Source organism: Neovison vison, chromosome 1 (assembly GCF_020171115.1).
Source record: "Neovison vison isolate M4711 chromosome 1, ASM_NN_V1, whole genome shotgun sequence".
In the NCBI taxonomy this organism is placed as follows: Eukaryota; Metazoa; Chordata; class Mammalia; order Carnivora; family Mustelidae; genus Neogale; species Neogale vison.
Genome location: NC_058091.1, coordinates 258476017 through 258495381, shown reverse-complemented (window position 1 = coordinate 258495381; position 19365 = coordinate 258476017). Strand labels below are relative to the sequence as shown.

The 19365-nt window shown below is 46.6% G+C and overlaps 1 protein-coding gene across 1 annotated transcript in view; it reads right to left on the bottom strand.

The window, feature by feature from the left end:
• The window catches only part of SLIT3 (slit guidance ligand 3), a 593355-nt gene that overhangs the window by 273852 nt on the left and 300138 nt on the right, over positions 1-19365 (bottom strand). The window lies entirely within an intron of this gene.

Below are 19365 nucleotides of genomic sequence, written 5' to 3'. Positions count from 1 at the left end.
TTTTTAAAAAAAGTAAATAAAACCGACGGAGAGAGAACCTCCCAGTCACTGACATTGCCTATACGCTAAGTGCTCTCCTGTATATGGTTGGATCCCCCCAGTCCGTCTCTGAGGGCTCTAAGTACCCCACTGCCTGAGCCTTTTCTCCCTGAGGAAGTGCTATGGGGGGGTTCAAGGCAAAGCCAGGTCATGGTGCTCCTTCCAGCCTCACAAACTTGAACAGCACTAACCAATTTTTCCCACGTGATACCTTGTGAAGATGAGGATGGGGAGAGACAGATGCTCCCATTCACTTCTGGAAGGAATGTAAGCTGCAAATGCCTTTGGGTTGAGCAACTTGGCAATATATCCCAGTAGGTCTTCCTGTGTATAACCTGTTGTTTAGCAGCTCTCCTTGCAAGGAAATAGTCTGACAAAGGCCCAGAAAATGACTGGACGAGCCTGGAGCACATCTGATGATGGAAAAAACTGGAAAGCACCTAAACTTCCCAACCGTAGGAGCTGAATATCATAGCCTATCATTACCATGGAAGACCAATAGCCATTTAAAAAAGGAAGAACGGTGTTGATAGGCTTAGACAAATGTTCTATGTATTTTAAGTGAAAAGGGAGCTTTCCAAAGAGCATGTGTGGTGTAATCCAATGCTATAAATAGAAATGTGTGTGCGTGTGTGCACGTGTGTGTGGATGTGTAAGGGGGAAGAAGATCTGGGGAGAAATTGCACCAAAATATGAACAGTGATTTTCTTTTTCCCTAGGTGAGGGATTATGAGTAAATAATTTTTATTTTTTGGCTTCTCTGCATCATGTAATTTTTCCACAGGGACTATAAAACACTCGTGTGATAATTTCTTTTTAAAATCGCTGCATGCCTCCAGCACCCCTGTCTTCAATCTTGGAAGGGTTTGGGTTACCTTTGTTGCACCTGTCTCTCCAACAGCTCTCCACCCACCATATCGGAGGTGGTCAGCCTGCCTCTGCAGAAAGGACAGCACATGGTTTCCCTCTTTCCTCCCCACCGTGGCAAAGCTGGCAGAAAAATGAGGTCTGCGCGCTCAGACACTCTGGCCCCTCCTGCCGGCATCGCCTGCTTGCACTGGATTCTCTTCCCAAGCCCTGCTCACCTGCTCTGGCAGGCGCTCAAATTCCTTCCACCCTGCACTCCCTGGGCCTTGGAAAAGAGAGTGGGTTTTTAAGATTCCTCACCACACTCCTCCCTGAACATAAAGATAAAGAATTATTTATTTCTGCCCTCCTGTTAAACACGGCATTCTTGTCTCAGAGCTGATCTCCTCCTCTGCTTGCTCGGGTCAGCGGAGCTGGGGATATTGCTGTCACCACCCTTATCCACCAGCGAGCCTACCCACTCTCCCCACCCCACCCCCGTCCCCACCGCCGAGCCCTGCTCAACTGTTACTCTTCCTGTGTCTCCAAGCACAATGTGTAAACCTTCTCCTTTGCCTCTCCCTGCTTTCCTGGAATTTCAAACTCTTCTCTTCCCAAATACGGCTGGGATGGAAGCTCCGGTCTCCACAGAAGGGTGGCAGAACCCCACCCGTCGTCACCCTGGCAGATGCCAGCCTTCACGCCCATCATGGTCAACCGCATCACTGTTACTTTGGAAGGCATCTCTGTAGTCATCCGCGGTGTTGAGCGCATTACAAAAGGAATCCTTCTGCAGACCTAATTGTATACCCTTTTAAGTGTTTGTCTTCAGGGAGCAAAAACCCTCACTGGGGAGAGATGACAGAAACCTTTACCCACTCACCCACTCATCCACAGAAATCTGGTTCCTCCCTCACAAGTCACCCAAAACGAGTCTTCTAAACTTGGAGTCTGTTCTCTTCTTTACCACATCGATCTCCTACCTCATGCCCCCTGCCTACCTCTGCAGGTCTTTGCCATAACAGACCACAACCTCCTACACAAAGCTCAGGCAAATGTGGACACTCCGACTCAAGAGTCTTTCATAGGTCTCTTGCTAGCTCTGTGACGTCGGGTCAGTCACTATCATCTCTGATCTTCATGTAAAAAATGATGACAACAATGTCTACTATGCACTGATGTTTTCAGAAGCAGGTGAAAACCCAGTCGGAGTCGGTCTGAAGCAAGCACTGTTTCTGGTCTACAGAAACTTTTGCTCAGACAAAACAAAACAAAAATACCCAGTGTATATTTTTTATGAGACACCAAGCTTATGATAATCATAATAATTAATCATTCTGAGGCAGAGCCATTTTTGTCTTAACCAGCAGAGAGAAACAAAGCCATTTGAGAAGTAAAATAAAAGCACTTTTGTTGCCGTTGTGTGTTTTCGTTTCTCTTACCCCCTGAGCTGATTCTTCTGTTTTCTCTTTAAACAGACACAGTGGAGGCAGCTAAATGGACTCAGCCTGAATGCAGACAGGCAGGGAGTCAAGTTGGGGTTGTGAAGAATAAATGACACGGGGAGGTTTGGGCTTTGATTTTTCTGCACCTGGAGCTGCGGAGCGCCCTGGCTCCGCGTGCGACTGGACAAACACGCTGCTGGCCTGCGCGAACCCTGCCACCGGCCCTTCCCCAGCTGGCTGGCATCTCTATTACCCCAAATTGTGGGGCTCCCCTTAATTTTTTTTTTATTTTCTTCTGTTCCGAGAAACGGCGGCAGGAAGAGTCTCCCTCCCTCAACCAGGTTGTTCTGAACACAGACATCAAGCTATCAGCACGTGGCTGCTCTGCTCAATCATGATAAACGTGAACGCATCTAGATGGTTTTCTGACAGGTGAGGGGTTGACAACCTGATAAACAGGGACGAGACATCCTAAATTTGTCTGTGACAGGTGCAGTTCTGTGCGTTTGCTTCCCTTCCAGGCGGCTGCCCCGGCTCCCAGGGGTGGGCAAGGGATGGTGGTCTCAGGTTCTCTTCGGGGTCCTTGAAACCACATTTCTCCTAGTGATGTGAGGTTAGTTAACATCCTGGTTCCTCCTTGCCATCATTTCCTTTAAAACCAAGACCAAAACCAAAACCAAAACACACTCTCCTAAAATGAACGGCGTAAGAAGACCCAGGAACAGAACCTCTGCCGGAGCCAGCGGCTGTACCTCATGTGTGCTAAAACAGACGGGGGCTTTTCTTTTCCTCGACAGTCCTGCCCCTTCTCACACCCAGTCTGGGGACACAGACTTCATACCTGCACCATGTGGGCAAAATCAAACCTTAGCATCAATATCTCCTGCCTCCTGGGATATCTGCTTTCAATCACTGAGAAGTGGATTTTAGTCTTTTATTGTAAATGTTCAATAAATATCCCTAGAAACAAAGTCACGGAAAAGGTGTTCAGATGTTCACGGCAATTAAGCAGAAAACCAGGGTATCCCAGAGCCCTCTGCTGCATAAAAAAGTCCACTCTGGGGCTCTTTTGGTAGGGTACCTCCAGGGGGCGCCATTTCACTTCCTGTTCACATTCTCTATCTTGAGCACCTTGTAAGCAGGAGGCACTGTTCCAGGTGCCAGGACTCTATTGGGAAACGAGCCAGTCGCGTCTCTCCCCTCCTGGACTTACATTGTAGTTAGGAACATAGGGAACAAATAAGACCATCTGTAAGTCAAGCTGCAAAAACAAGGTGCAGATTTAGGTAAGTGTGACGTGAGAAATAATTATAGCGACGGGACAGAACGTACTTAGAAGAGGCCACATTAGATGGGTCGCCAGCAGTTCTCTCAGAAGAGGTGGCAACTTCTGACGTGGGATCTGGAGACTGAGAAGGAGCCGGTGGTGAAGAAGACGGGCATTCCAGGTAGAGAGAGGCACAGTTGCCTTGCTGCGGATTGGGGGAAAGAGTGAGCAAAAGGCAGAGAATGGTGCAGGATGACCAACGGCGCAGAGAATGGACAGGGACGGCAGACCCAGGCTGTGCGTGACCTGGAGGGACCAGGCGAGGAGTGTGATCCATCCTGGCTTGCTGATGGGCTGATGGAGGGTAAAGAGTGACTCCTAGGTTTCTGGCTGGAGACACTGGGTGGATTATGGCGGACCCATTTCCCAGGCGTGTTTTAGGGCAATATTGGTAAAGACACTCAAGATGTGATGCTTGAATCTCAGTTTTCCTGCTGGTTCATAGAGTACCTCCTGACAAAGGGGTCTCTGAGCCCCTCTCTGAGTCTCTCCTTAGCTGTAGAAGCGGTGGACTGACTGACACCTGCTTTTAGGGATGCTGGAGGGGCTAAGGGAGAGGACCTGGTATGGCAACACATCATGAGAGTTCCGCGGCTGCTGGCTTCCTCACTTTCTCTTTCCTTTGCTGCCTTCTATACGCTCCTACCCATCTCTGCGGTTTAACTCCGCGTTTGCTTCTGCCTCTCAGTGGGTGTGAGCAGCGTGCAACATCTCACCCACACGTCGGGGCAGCTGTTGTCACTCTGTTCTCTCCTTCCGTTCACGGGATCAAGTGCATTCTTTCGCAAGTCCTTTCTCCTGCCCCATGCTGCGCCACAAATATCCCCTGCATGGATTTTTTAGTTTCCCTTCTCCTCTCTAGGTGTAAGTTCCTGGTACAAGCAGAGATAAGAAGTGTTTGGTCGAGCCAAAATGCTGGCAGTGACTGGAGCATGCTTTCCTCAGATGACCTCTGAAATTCTTTCCAACTGCGGGATGCTAAGCTTCAGCTTAACACAGACTCGACTCTGGGCATTGCCTTTGCAGATCCCAAAGGAATAAGGGGACACAGACAGGTTCCTTCTGTCATGTTTCCATGTCTGTCATGAATATAATGACAGTGTTCTAACTGTTGGCTTCCGACTCATGGTCAGAAGAGAAATCATCTGGAAGTAACTTCTTCCTCCCTCCCCCCTCCGTTCTTCATTAAAAATGTCTAAACAGCTTTATCGAGACATAATTCAAATACTTTGTAATTTATCCATTTAAAGCAAGTAATTTAACGGTTTTTAATATATTCACAGATATGCGCAACCATCGCGATAGTCAATGAATGCTGTTTTCATCAACTTGAAATGAAATTCCATATCCTTTAACTATTACCCTATCCCTCATCCCCCATCTCTGCCCCACCCCCAGCCCTAAGCACCCACTAATCTACTTTTTGTCTCTATAGATCTCCCCATTCTGGGTTTCCGTATGAATTGAATCATATAGTACGTGGTATTTTCCCCATGTTTCAAGATGCTTCCCTGTGGGAGCGTACATCCCATTTTATGGCCGAGCAATGGTCCATTGCATGGACATACCCTATTCTAGTTATCAATTTGTCTATGACGGACACTTGGATTTTTTTCCACTTTTTGGCTATTACGAATGCTGCTACGAGCATTTCTGTACAACATGTGTGGACCTGTCTTCATTTCTCTTTAGAAATAACTTTTTAAAACTTCTCCTTGAATAAATTTTCCCTCTAACAGTATGGTAATAACCATGATCATAGCAAATAACATATACTGTGTTGCTAGCCGGTGTCAGGAACTACGCTGAGTTTACCTCATTGAATCCTGACCCAACTGGCCAGAGATAGGTATTAGTATTACCCCTAGTTTACAGATGAGGAATCAGCGGCTTACAGAGCCTGAATGACATAAAAGAAAAGAGAAATGCCTAGGTACTACTCACGTTCGGGTCTCTCTTTTTAAGAGAACCAAACATGAAAGATACAGTTAGACTGAGTCTGAAAATTATTTTTTTCTTCCTAGGGGTCATATTTCTGGGGACACTAGGCTCCCCCCTCCAATTTTATGGTCATTCTTCCAGAAAGAAGTGAAATTCACCTTCATAGGTTTGCATCCCAAACCATCATCCCAAGCCAGTCCTCTAATAACTTCACCATAGAAAAATAATGCTGCAAAGACCACATGAACATACCCATTAATAGACACAGATTGTACGTTTGTCCCGTAATCCTGATAAAACAAAGTTCCCTGTGGTCCAGTTTCTACATAGAGTTATGTGTATGACTCTTTTTTTTTTTTGAATTTTTTAAAGATTTTTATTTATTTATTTGACAGAGATCACAAGCAGGCAGAGGCAGGCAGAGAGAGAGGGGGAAGCAGGCTCCCAGCTGAGCAGAGAGCCCGATGTGGGGCTCAATCCCAGGACCCTAAGATCAGGGCCTGAGCCGAAGGCAGAGACTTAACCCACTGAGCCACCCAGGCGCCCCTAGAGTTATGTGTAAAGAAGAAGTTAGGCCACCACAGATGGTCAAAAAGGAATTTCAGCATTTACTTGAATCTCTTAAATGACCCTCATCTGGAGGCAGACTTTTCAGGTACCCCTTCTTTCTGATCTCCATGTATCATGTGCTCACCGCCTGGATGTCTGCACACTCCTACTTGCTAACACGCCCCCATCCCTCAATCAATCCTGCCATTTTACCATCTCTCAGGTCTTGCCTCTTTATCTGTTTTCCAGATTTTACATCACAGGACAGGCAGGAACTAGACTGGTAAAGACAAGACTCTCTTTTGAAGGGGTGGGAGTCAGGGAAGGCAGCAGGGGAGGGTGGGGCAGAGAAAAATAGGGGTGGGGAGGAGAAGGAGGGAACGGATACATATAATTACATTTTCTTTTAATAATGCATGCATTTTTTTCACTTTGTTTATTCATCAGTATAAGATTTTGACTTGTTCAAGGAGTACCCCCCCCTCACCAAGATCACCTGACCAATAGCTGACCAAAGCAAACAGATACATTAAATGCACTGGGCATATGACCAGCAGAATAGTAGAATGAATAACTTCTCTAGCTTTGACTAGAATGCAAATGGCTGGCATTACATAAATAGCAGATCCTCATTATTTGCAGATTCCATCTTTGCAAATTCACTTACTTGCTAACATTTATTTATAACCCCAACATCAATACTCACAATGCTTCTGCAGTCATTTGCAGACATGAGCATAGTTAAAAAATTTGAGTCGTCTGATCAACGGGTTCCCAGTTGAGGTCGGACAAGGTGATGCTCTGGCTTCTTGTGTCAGGTGTCATACAGAGATGGTGGGGGGCCGGGGGGAGTTGGGGGGGACACCTTGGGAGCGAGGCAGTGTGGTGCAAGAAGGTGGAGCTCTTAGGCCCGTTGAATAGTGTTGAATTCCAACTCAGTCACCAGTTAGTGGGGTGGCCTCAGGCAAGCCTTTTAACAATTCTGAACCTTGTTTTTTTTATTTCATAAAACAGAGAAAGCAGAATCTATCAGAATGAGTTGTTTTTATAATTTAAAATTATCATGTGAGGTTTGTGTGTACCTATTTCCCCTAGGAGCAGTGATTCAACATGCACTAATTCAGTGTTTGAGGTGACTTTATAGACTCTAACTACTATGAATCATGAGAATCCAACGCAAATAGGTTTCTTGGCCCTTGGGTGACTTGGATGATGGGAAGGAATCTACAGCTGTCCTTGGAAACTAGCGGAGGACTGGGTATTCTGCTCAGGTCTCCTCAACTCAGATTTTTGTCTGTTTATCAAAGCCTCACAAAAACATGGACACAGGAGACCTAAGAGTTTAAAGATCATCTATCTCTTTTCTTTTTTTCCCCTCATGATGAACCCTTTCTTTGAATGAAATCCTACATGGACACCTTAATATATAAATCAGATCAAAAGAAAGCCATATCCTTGAAAGAAGGGGCAAAGGAAAACCTGGAATCTTGACAGAAAGAATGTTCCTCACGTCCTTTCTCTTTACCCCACTCCTGACAGGGCTGGTGGGGCATTATCAAGAGAATCAAGGAATGTGAAGGCCGTTGATTCTGCCCAACATCCCCACAGTTTGTGTGAGTACTTTCAGACTCTGAGACGTAAATTTCCCAAAAGTCCAGATCAACAAAGTCTTAAATAGGAAGGCCCTCCAAATTCTGTAAAGTATTACAATTCCTCCAAAGTTGTCTACCTGAGATACCGAACAGTCAACCAAGACTTTCCCCTAATTTATCTTCTGTATCCCCAACATATATGACATCTAGAACATAGTGAGGAAGAATTTTTCTTAATTAACAAGGAGGACATCACAAATGTTCGCTGATTTCAATTCTAAAATGGGATATCTTCAGTATCTATATAAATTCTGGTACATAATTATAATCCAATTAAACAATATCGGGGAGAGTTTGGATTTATAACTCATAGGGCTTTATGAAAAATACAGAAAACATGATTATAAAACCATTCCGCTCTCCTCTTGTTTAGAACACTTTAAATTACATACATATTTTTAAAGCTGGAAACTATCTACCTACCAACTTAATTTTTTTTTCACTGAGTTTGTTTTAAAATTTGGGAAATCGATATCCAGAGAGATCAAGGTCTTGTTCAAAGTCCCACAACCAGTTTGCAGTGGAGCTAGACCTCAGCCTGAAGTCTTATCTCTTAGTTCACTGCCTTCTCCACTTTTAACATTATTGGCTTAAGTCATACAGGGAAGTGGAGGGGCACCTGACTTCTGACTCATGAAACAGAGTTGGACTGCTCAGCAAAAAGAGAAAAATCCTTTGTTGACCCGATCCTCTTTCCAGTTTGAACCAGATCTCAGCCTCTACTACTCGGTGGGAAGTTAGATCCCAAAGGAAAACAGAATTTTAGAAAGTTAGTTCCTTTTTTGGCGTTCGAGTCTTGAAGGGACCAGGCCCTGGAGACTGAAGGGTAATTTAAGGGATTTTCAAGGGTACCTCGGAGTGTACAGATTTTCCCATCACCCCTCCCTTTAGAACTAAATGCTTACATTAATGGTACTATATTGCACTTCCCTCTAAAAATAGTTGCATTTAGAAGAGCCAATAGGCTCTGAAGTCACCTTGAGAGAAGAGGGGAGCTGGTTCTTTAAGACAACAGCAACAACAACATCAACAACAATAACAACAACAACAACCAGTTCAGACAGAACCTACCAGCCTCTGCCTTTAGGGAAGGGCTCTCACCCACCTACTCTCTGCCCTGGGCCCTGTCTTCTACCTGCAGACACAACTCTGGCCTCTCCTCTGAGGATGGGGAAAGGACAGAGAGTATCCCTTCCAGAAACACTGCCCATTTGCTGGGTCTTCCTCCTTGGCCTCCGGGGGCTGGCCTTCCACCATTCTCTTTCTCAACGTTGGCCACACATCCCCGTGGCCTTCTCAGACCTGCGCTCCAGTTAGGTAGAAAAGTCACCACAAGGGACCAGCAGACCCTACTTTCAGCAGAAATGCAGGTAAAGACAGGAAGGGACTTCCTGGAAAAAGGACTTCTGCACACCTGGCAGGGGACGTCCAGCCAGACTCCCAAACACACAGGCACACAGAGCGTTGGTACAGGGTGCACACTCATGTGAAGGTTGAGGGGATGAAGGGAGGCTTAAAGTGAAGTTGAAGCACCTCCGGTTTTTCGTTTTTTTTTTTAAAGATTTTATTTATTTATTTGGCAGAGATCATAAGTAGTCAGAGAGGCAGGCAGAGAGAGAAAGGAGGAAGCAGGCTCCCCGCTGAGCAGAGAGACTGACGTGGGGCTCGATCCCAGGACCCTGGGACCACGACCTAAGCAGAAGGCAGAAGCTTTAACCCACTGAGCCACCCAGGCGCCCAGGTGGCCCCGCACCTCTGTTCTTAGGAATCTTAGCTACCTTTCTCTGCAAGGCTGTGCCTCCTCTATGCTTCCCTGGGTCCTCTCCTTTGCTTCTTCCTCTTGAAAGAGTCCCCTGGAAGCCTGATCTTCACCCCACGTCCTCCCATTATATCAGGCAGGACAGTTTAACTCTGCCAGATCCCCTGCCCCAGGTACAAGTTCTACCTTGGCAACGTATCCAGACCTATCAGCAGGTCCCTGCCTGGGGTCTCACTCATCGTCGTGCTCAGAGGCAGAAGGCAACGGGACACAGATGAACGTCTACAGCGGCGCTACTTCTTTAAGAGCCAAAGTGCTAGCGTTGATTTTTAGTTCAAGCAACATAAATCTCTCTCCATAAGCCACAGACTTCACCTTACCCTCGCCTAGTGACCCCATGACCAACCACCAAGAGCGATGTCAAACATTGTGGATACCAGGTGTCAGCCATGATTCTAAGTACTTTCCATTCAAACTCATTCACTCCTGGTATGCCTTATGAGGTAGGTGCCAGCTGCCTTAAGGGGGGGGGGGCCGCGGCGGCGGGGGCGGGGTACGACACTGAAGCTCAGAGAGATCATGTAACTTGCCCAAGTTTATAGGCCTGAGGCTTTCTCTCCAAGCTTGTCTTCCTGACCTTCTGTTATGCTCTTCTGCTAATGGATTCCACTGTCCTCAATACAGCTTCAGAACCGACCTTCTTGGGACACTGAGGACCCAGAACTACCAGGTACCAGAAGAGGAGGAAATGCACGTAGGCTGGGCACACTGCTGCCTAGTTATTGCGAGAGAGCTTTTTCAACCTCAGAGAATGTGGCATTCCATGCTAACCAATCATTTTAAATTCCTGCAATAAATGAAAAAATAAACACACAGCTGAGGATATAATTCAGCTAACCTCGCTCCCAAATGAGGCTGATTCCAGATAGAAAGCAGATTTTCATATTTACTGTATGTGACAGCTGTAGGAATTAAATGAATCATCTGTCTATCTCTATCGCCTCGTTCCTCCTGTGCTGTATGTATCTATCCCTGGGGTTGTCTGTCTTCCCGTTGCAGGAAGACAGATCAGTGCAGTTTCAATTATTAATTCCATGTTTGGATCACAGTAACACCAGTTCCAGTCCAGTGACCTGCAGTTCCTATTGATTTAGGTGATGAATTATCTACACTGCAATGTATTATTAACTTTATTTTGTCTCTTATTCCTTCCGCATTCATGCATCAAAATAATAAAGCACCATTCATAGGCTAAAAGGACCCGTTTCCCTTCTCACATTCCCCACAAGGCAAAGCCAAGGCACACCAGGGAGGTAATGACACAGAGCTGGGGCTGGGGGTTGGATATTAATGTTGCCTACGAATTATTTACCTCAGCTACGAATTTAGGGGAGGGGGGAGAAGGGGAATCTTGAGTGGTGGCAGGGATCGGAATGGGGATCAAAGGGGCCCAGGAGGAAAGTTAATGAAGACAAGTGAAGATGGGAACCTTGGAGACGCAAGAGAAATTAAAAAACCTCAACTCAGAAGGTCAAGTTCTAGGATCAATCACCAATCAACCTTTGCGATGCTGGCAGGAGGATGGCTGTGGGAGTGGGCGTGTGATGGTGTCCGGTGAAGGGAAGGGAAGCAGTGTTTCTTTTTTTTTCAAAGATTTTATTTATTGATTTGTCAGAGAGAGTGAGCCCAGGCAGACACAGAGGGAGAAGCAGGCTCCCTGCCGAGCAAGGAGCCCGCTGTGGGACTTGATCCCAGGACGCTGGGATCATGACCTGAGCCGAAGGCAGCTGCTTAACCAACGGAGCCCCCAGGCGTCCCGATCACCAGTGTTTCCCGTAAGAACTTTCATGTTGCTCTGCTGTGTGCGCCCACGGCAAGACCTACCGAGTGAAGTCACATCCCAGTGAGGCGTGGCATTGCAGGTGTATGGCTGAAATTCGTTGGTTTTGGGCGGCCCATCATTGCCTTCATCTTTGGATCAAATTATCTGTTGAGGCATTGCTTTTCCCTGTATACAATCCGGTCAGGTGGTTAATCAGGATGCCCTGCCTTTCCTGGGGCCAAATGCAGACCCATGCTGGGCCAGTGACATTCTCTCCCCATCAAATGGCATTTGAATTACAGGCAACAGAACCAAAAAAACCCTGAATGTGGTTGGCATGTGTTCATTAGCACTGGGGCCCGGGCAGGACTATCAAGCAATCTCTGCTGTCAGGACCCTCGGAGGACAATCAGTGCCCATCTTTGCAAGCTCTGTTTTGCAACATCTCTTTGATTTGAGATACCCCACTGCATTTGGTTTCAGAAATCCCTTTTCTGAAAGTTTTGTTACTTTCAACCAGAGAACTTGGACTCAGCTGTCCGGGGACTTGGCTGCATCTGGAATGTCACTGAGCCCTGAGCGCTGGGACAGGTGGAGAGGGAAGCGATGGATATCTTGTCCACGTCTCCAGCCCCAACCAAGCAGCAGTCACACAAATGGAGAGAGCAGGGCAGCAGGGAAAGTGAAAGGATTCCTCTGTTCACGTTCTCCCATTTCTTGTTCCAACTGAACTCAACCTCCCGGCCTCCAGGATTCCTCTGGGAGAGACTCCCAGCATCAGAGAGCCTGAAGGGATACCCTATCCGGCTACCCCACCCCAAGAAAAGACCTCAGCATGGGATGCCTGGGGTTAAGCCCCCACCTATGGGCCAAACCCAGAGAGAAAGGAGAGGCACTCAAAGACCTCCCAGCTTGAAAGGGAAGAGGAACATGTTAAATGTGTAAAAGTTTCCCTGTGTCGAGGACAATGGACAATCGGAGGATTACCTGGGTCTCATTTGTAATTCTGTTCAACTCAAAGGCTTTGTGGGAGGATGCCTGCCTCGCCCTAGGCCACTCGGGGTTTGTGACTCACCGCGTGGGAGGCCTTCCTGACCTCAGGGAGATGGCGGGACCGCAGTTTCTACTTGGCACCATTACCTCTCTGACTCAGACGCAAGAGACACGGCCTTCCTTTCCTCTCTTTTCTTCCCGTATCCCCATCTGCCCCCACTGGTAGAGCGCGGAGCACAACATCTCACACAGGTAGAGCTGCCTCTACCTGTCGGCCCAGCCCCTGGCAACAAGGAGAGAACGGCCAGGGGTGCGGGAGAAGCGAGTCCTTTCTCTTTCCCCTACTTGGCCAAATAAGGAGAAGAGGAGCCGAAAACCACTGTGATTAGATTATATGGAAGAGGGTCAAAGATTAAAAATCCGCTGCCTCTCATTATTAGAGGAGGGATGACAGATTCAGACCAGAGCACAAAAGAAAATACATTATTTCAAAACAGGATATGAAACCCAGTCCCAGGCGATTAGTCTCTGTTAAGTAAATTTACTATCTAATCTTTTAACTGTCTCCCGAAATTGCCGGTCCAAAGTTCCCTCCCTCCTCAGTTGGAAGCTCAGCCCTGGGCGGCGCTGTCTTCTGCTCTGACTCCATCAGCACGCTAATGGGACCCGGACCCATCTCCGGGGTTGGGGGGGGGTGGAGGGTGGGGGAGGTGGGGGGAGGGGACATGGCAGGAGCCGAGGGGGCTGGAGACAAAATGCACCTCATAATAAAAACAGGATGTGAGCACCACAGACCAACCCCAGCGGAGGAAGGACAGGGATGTCGGGCAAGGGAAACTGTCCGGGCTTTGGTTTCAAAGCCGGGCCCGTCGTCCTCGAGGCTGTCTTGAACATCGCTTTGGGCTCGTCCTGGGGAAACCAGACTTTGCTTTTTCCACTTAGCCCCAAGAGGCCCGCATGCCAAGGAATCCCATGCTCCCAGATTGTTCTCAAACCAGACCCAACCTTCAAAGCTTTGATTTTAAATGAATGCTGCGTTGCAGGCCAAATACCACAGGCCTGTTTGGGGAGCCCGGGGAGGACAAGATGTGCGCTTAGAGGCTACACGGGCTCACAGCGTCATCCAAGCAATGAGAAAACAAAGAGAAAACAGGACACAGAGAGAGAGGGGGCCCGTTTCTCAATATCCTTCTTGGCTTGGGGGCCACTGTCAACGTGGAGCCCATCAATCAGAGAGGTAGAGAGCATTAAACGAAAAGCGACTCCTTCCCTTTTCTATTTACCAAAAGGAACGCTCTCTTTCTCTCTCCTTTTCTATGCTTCACTATGTTCGCATCATCTGTTTAGTCTAAAAGGCTGAACTACTGCACAAAGAAAGTTCTCTCCAAGAATGAGTTTTCCAGAAAGAAGCTCTCAGACAAGGGTGGTGTGTGCGGCAGTCCGCGCGGCCTGGAGAATGGGGCATGTGTTCAACAGGAAGGGGCTGGCGCAGAGCTGGCCTCCCTGAAGCGTTCTCAAGGTGCTCTGTTTGTGTGATTTATCCCTTCTGGAAAATCCAAACATACAAATGTGTCTGCTGTAAAAGCAAGGGCAGACCTGGGACTCGAGGCCCAAACAAAGCAAACTGCATACCCCTCCCCTTCCCCGGGGGCTTTCTCAATTTTAACCTTTGTAGGTTCAACCAAACACATCAAAGGGAAATGCATGGATTTCTGCTGGGGATCAGTGGCTGTCATTTCTCTCTCTCTCTCTCTCCTTAGCTCTCACCAAGCTTCACAAAGAACCCTGAGAGAGCAGGACCTGGGCAAAAATCGCCTGCTCTCGGCCCCTGGGATTTCAGAACCAGACATCAAACCACGTCTTGCTCATCAAACCACACAAATTGGAGGCCCCCACTTTTAGATAACGGGACACAACCCTCAGAAGATGCAAACCACAAACTCTCTTTATCTGGTCACCATTTGCTCACAGGAGGTTTGATTCATATTCTCGAAGCAGTAGACCAGTTCTGCCTGCCTCTCAAATTCCAGCCCGCACACCGCTTCCTTCTGCTTAAAATGTACTACGGAGTGATGCCCAAGTTTGAGCCTCCTGGAAAAACGGATGGAGCTGGCAGACAGAGTTAAAGATGCGGTGTCCCTTGAACATCAGCTGTCCCAGGGAAAGGCCATTTCCTAGGCTGGGAACTGTGTTCAGGGCTTGAAATGCGTGAGTTTGTGTAAGCTTCAAGCCATTGTCAAGTCAATGCTTTTGCTTCCATCCCTGTGTTATACTGAGGCAACTGAAGCTCCGAGAGTGTCAGTCCCTAACAAAGGTCACACAGCTTGGTAAGCGGCAGAGTGAGAATTAGGACCAAAGCCTTTCTCTACAGTTGAAGTTCTTATTTTCCATATTGATTTGCATATTATGGCAAGGCTTCAAGAAGGTCCCATGCTCTTTGATCCAGTACTCACGAGGCTATGGAGACAGAAATAATGGTGAAGGCAGACAAAGATATAGGTTCAGTAACACTACTGATAGCAGAAATTTGGGAGAAAAAAATATGGCATTGGACAAAAAAAAAATCACACCCATATAATAAAGTACTATGGAGTCATTAAATGACTAGGATAGGATAGTTTTCTAATAACACAAGAATGTTTACAATGTAATGTTAGGTGAAAAAAAATGAATGTGTGACCAAATGTCCGCAGATAAACGAATGGATACGCCCATTCTGGGATAGCCTTGCAATGGATTATGCTCACTCCACGGGAAGAGAGTGAGTTCCGCACAAGCACTGACCGAGAAGGAGGTCTTCTTTTTGCTCTCATGAGTATTTTTCCCTCAAAACATATTCTTTTTTTTTTTTTTAAATAAGAAAAAGTATTAAAAACAATTTCAACCCTCAGAGGAGGGCACGCGTTTTAGAAGCTGTCTCGGTCATACGGTTTGCCTTCGTGCGTGTGCTGAGGATACTGCGCATGAACGAGTTGCTCCGGTTCATCAACATACGTGCGGTTTGACGCCCACATTGGTTGATGCGCCAGTGTGTGCCTGGCCAGCTGCGGGGGGCGTGCTGACAGGGATCTGACCGCACGACAGGTCCGACTGTGGTGTTGGGGAGATCCGAGGGAGGTTGGAGTCAGATCTGAATAGAGGCAGCAGAGAAGACGAACACGTGATGAGGCTTGGAAGCACTGAGGAAAGAGGTGGGAGGGTCATTCTCCTCCTAAACAGCTACGCCACTGCCTCTGGTGGGTGTTCCAGACCTAGCCCCGCCCCCGTGCCCATCCAAATAAAATAGAGCCTCCGGTGACAGGGCCAGCAGAGCCAAGAGCAGGCCAAATCAGCTGGCACCATGCCCAGCCAACACGGCCTGATTTTAATTATTGCGGATGCAGTTGGAAGGGTCCTTACTGCCCCAGGGCACTGCGGCCCCCATCCCTCCCACCCATGACTATGATAACCATACATCTTCATTTCTGCCCTGATCAATAGCTCTATGCCTGAATTCTAAAGATACATCAGCTGCTCTCCTAGTCCTCTGATAAATGGTTTCAATCAATGTCTGTCAGGAGCACGATTCCTAGAGCCCTGGGTTATTGTTTCAAAGGCATCAGGTTTCCCAAGAAGCTTCTAGGACCCTGGATACTCAGGGGCCTGGAAAGCAGGAGCTGAGGCTGGAGCGTCTCTCAGTCTCAGGAGATCGCTGCCGGGCCCTGAACTGACTCCTGGTCTCTGAGGACATACATACAGAGGCTGAAAGTAAGTATTCTAGAAACTTTTATAACAACATGCCATTGCCACACCCTAGTACCTGATATCCATAACGTATCCACACCCTTTCTATGACCACTGTGCAGTGCTGTAATTATTATAATATAACACAATAAGATACTATAATACACAATATATATGTATAATATATAATGTAATATAATATAATAGCATGATTATATTATTCCCAGTTTTCTGATTATATTTTTTGAAGTGTCATGCCTGTTTCATCTAAAAATTAAATATGTGGACCTCTATTTTCTATGTCCTTTTATGTCATTTTTCTGATAGGTCATTTTCATTATTTTTTTATTAATTATTTTTATAAACATATAATGTATTATTTGCCCCAGGCGTACAGGTCTGTAAATTGTCAGGCTTACATACTTCACAGGACTCACCACATCACATACCCTCCCCAGTGTTTATAACCGAACCACCCTTTCCCCCCAGCAACCCTCAGTTTGTTTTGTGAGATTAAGAGTCTCTTATGATTCGTCTCCCTCCCGATCCCATCTTGTTTCATTTTTTCCTTCCCTACCTCCCAACCCCCCTCATTTTTATTATGTTCTACAAATACATTCATCTATACCTCGGAGATTTTTTTTTAAAGGGAAAATAATCCACCTCCACAGATAGTTTCAGAAGTAACTAAGTAGGTTTGAACTGAGTCTTCTCAGCTTTTTTTTTTTTTAATTAATGGAGACGATCAAGAATTGAATAGAGAGGTATCTGGGTGGCTCAGCCGGTTAAGTGTCTGCCTTTGGCTTAGGTCCTGATCACAGGGTCCTGGGATGGAGCTCTGCATTGGGCTCCCTGCTCAGAGGGGAGCCTGCTTCTGCCTCTCCCCAGATTGTGTGCACACATGCTCTCTCTCCCTCTCCCCCTCTCTCTGTCAAATAAGGAAAGGAAGAAAGAAAGAATTGAATGGAGTTGGCATTTGGGTTATAACTGTTTCTGATTAGAACTGCAGCTGGGTGGAGAGTGGAAGGATCATCAGGGCCTTCTAAGGCTCTTTTTGGCCTAAGCTGATGAGCAGGTCAATGGAATGGGATTTTTCTAGAGCCTAATATCCTTACTTTGTTCTGCGGGACTCCCATTGTTAATCTCCTTATTTCATACACGGTCATTGTCCCCACGGCACCCTGCTTTCTTGAAATCTTACTCAAACTTTTTGGTCTGCACAGCTGTGCCAACAACATTAAATTTTTATTTAAAACAGCTTTGGCTACAAGAAAATGTATACCAAAACCTGGGGGAGGATAAGATATCGCCCACAGCTTTAACTTGCTTCCTTAGTTTCCTTTGAGGAAGAAGAACCGTGCATTTTAAGTCATGGCTGGGTGGGCCATCGAACAATCAAAACCGGAAGGTGAGAAGTCGTCCTACCCTGTCCTGAAGGCCTGGGTCAGCTGATGCCCCGGTCTCTAGTGACATTTCCATTCGCACTGAGATGGATTTGAATGTCAAAAGGCTAAGTCAGACTTCCCAATAGCTACTGGCTCCAGAAAACTCAGTGATCAAAACATTATTCTCTGGACAATAAAATGCTCCTCTCTTCGCAGAGCTCTCGCCAGCCTCATCCCCCAGGTAAACTCCCAAGATTACCTAAAGCCAGGGATTTCCCTGTCTGGTGCCAATTTATCTTTCCACATAAATCAATAGTAGGTTAGTGCTAAGATTTTCTCCACCTAAGCCTTGCAATCTCTTTCCCAGGATGGGAGCAAATATCTTCTTCATCAAAAATATTATAAATCCCAAATGGGGTTTTGATGTTGTGTTATTTCTGGCCTCATTGTGAGGCCAGAAATCTTCGTGGGAGGTGGCACAGGGTGGTGGAGAAGGGCCAAGGCCCGAGGTCTGTTCCCTACTCGACCACCTTTCAGCTATGGACCTTGAGGGAAATCACGTCATTTCCCTTGAGGGAAATTCTCTGTGCCTCAGTTTCTTCATCTGCAAAACAGGAGGAATTGATTCCTAGACTTCTCATGAAAATTAAGTTGTAAAGTACTTAGAATTGTGCTTGGCCACATGGTAAATATTAGCTGGTGTAATTATTTACTTTTTAAGAGGGTATACGCTATTTCCAAAAGATTTTTTGAGGTACACGATATAGACAGAGAGATCACAGAACATCTTTCCTTCCTCAAAAGAACCAGATGCTCCAAATTTGAGTCTTGGATGTAAGTTAAGTTAGGATAGCATCACCGTATTAAAACGAGGCCAAGGAAGAAAGGGAAAGGAAAACAAGGAAAGGGACACGGAGAGTCTGATATGAAAAAATGGGTAAAAGGAAGGCCAGCATTGTCAAATATGCTGGTGACAGACCAGAGTATCATTCCACGTTGAAACTCACAACCATAAAATTAAAAAGCCTAACAACAGAACTTAGAAAATTCTCAGGGTAGGAGGAAAACAGACAAATACCAAGTGAATTTAAAATGCCAGCGAACCCACACAGGAGCAAGGACTCCGCGCAGGGCTGGCTGGGGTGTCTGGGCCTGATGCAGAACTCCTCAAATTGCATCTCCCCTGTTCACAAGGGAACTGGTTATTCAATCTGAATTTCCTAAATAAGAACCAGCTACCCCATCTGAATTGCCCAAATTCAATTAAGTCACCTGGCGTGCTTCCTGTCAATACTCTCTCTCTCAGCTGGCTTGTTGTTTCACTGTTCTGGCTTCTGATCCTGAAGTTCGGGCCACCACGCTGTTTCTGTAAGGCTGACAACAGAAGAACGTGCTTTCCGGTCCCCTTGCAACACCGAGGTGAGACCGGATGGGGCCCAGTGACCTCTCGTTGGGAAAATGTCGGGGTAACTCCAAGGCCTTGCTTGCCCTACTTTGTCCAAGAGGAGGGGCCCTATTGACAATGTTTTCTCCTCCTAAATGGACTGCTTCCGGAATTCAGAAGAAAACAGCTGGAATATGAGACTGATTTTCAGTGAAGAGCTGATAAACTGAGTTACAGGGGAAATATACACGTAATAGAAGAACATCTCAGACCTCAGTGGACTTAGTAACCCAGGGTGCTTCCTGAACCTGCTAATTCCTGCTCTCCCCACCCAACCCTGGTCCTGAATCATGAGGTCTCTAACAGCACCAGTTCTGTACTTTCAAGCACCCAGATGATTCTACTGGTAAACTTTCAGAGATGATCTAGAAACATCACACAGGAGAGAAACAGTAGGAGGAATGCTACAAGAAGCTTTAAGGGAATCAGCTACAATTTTC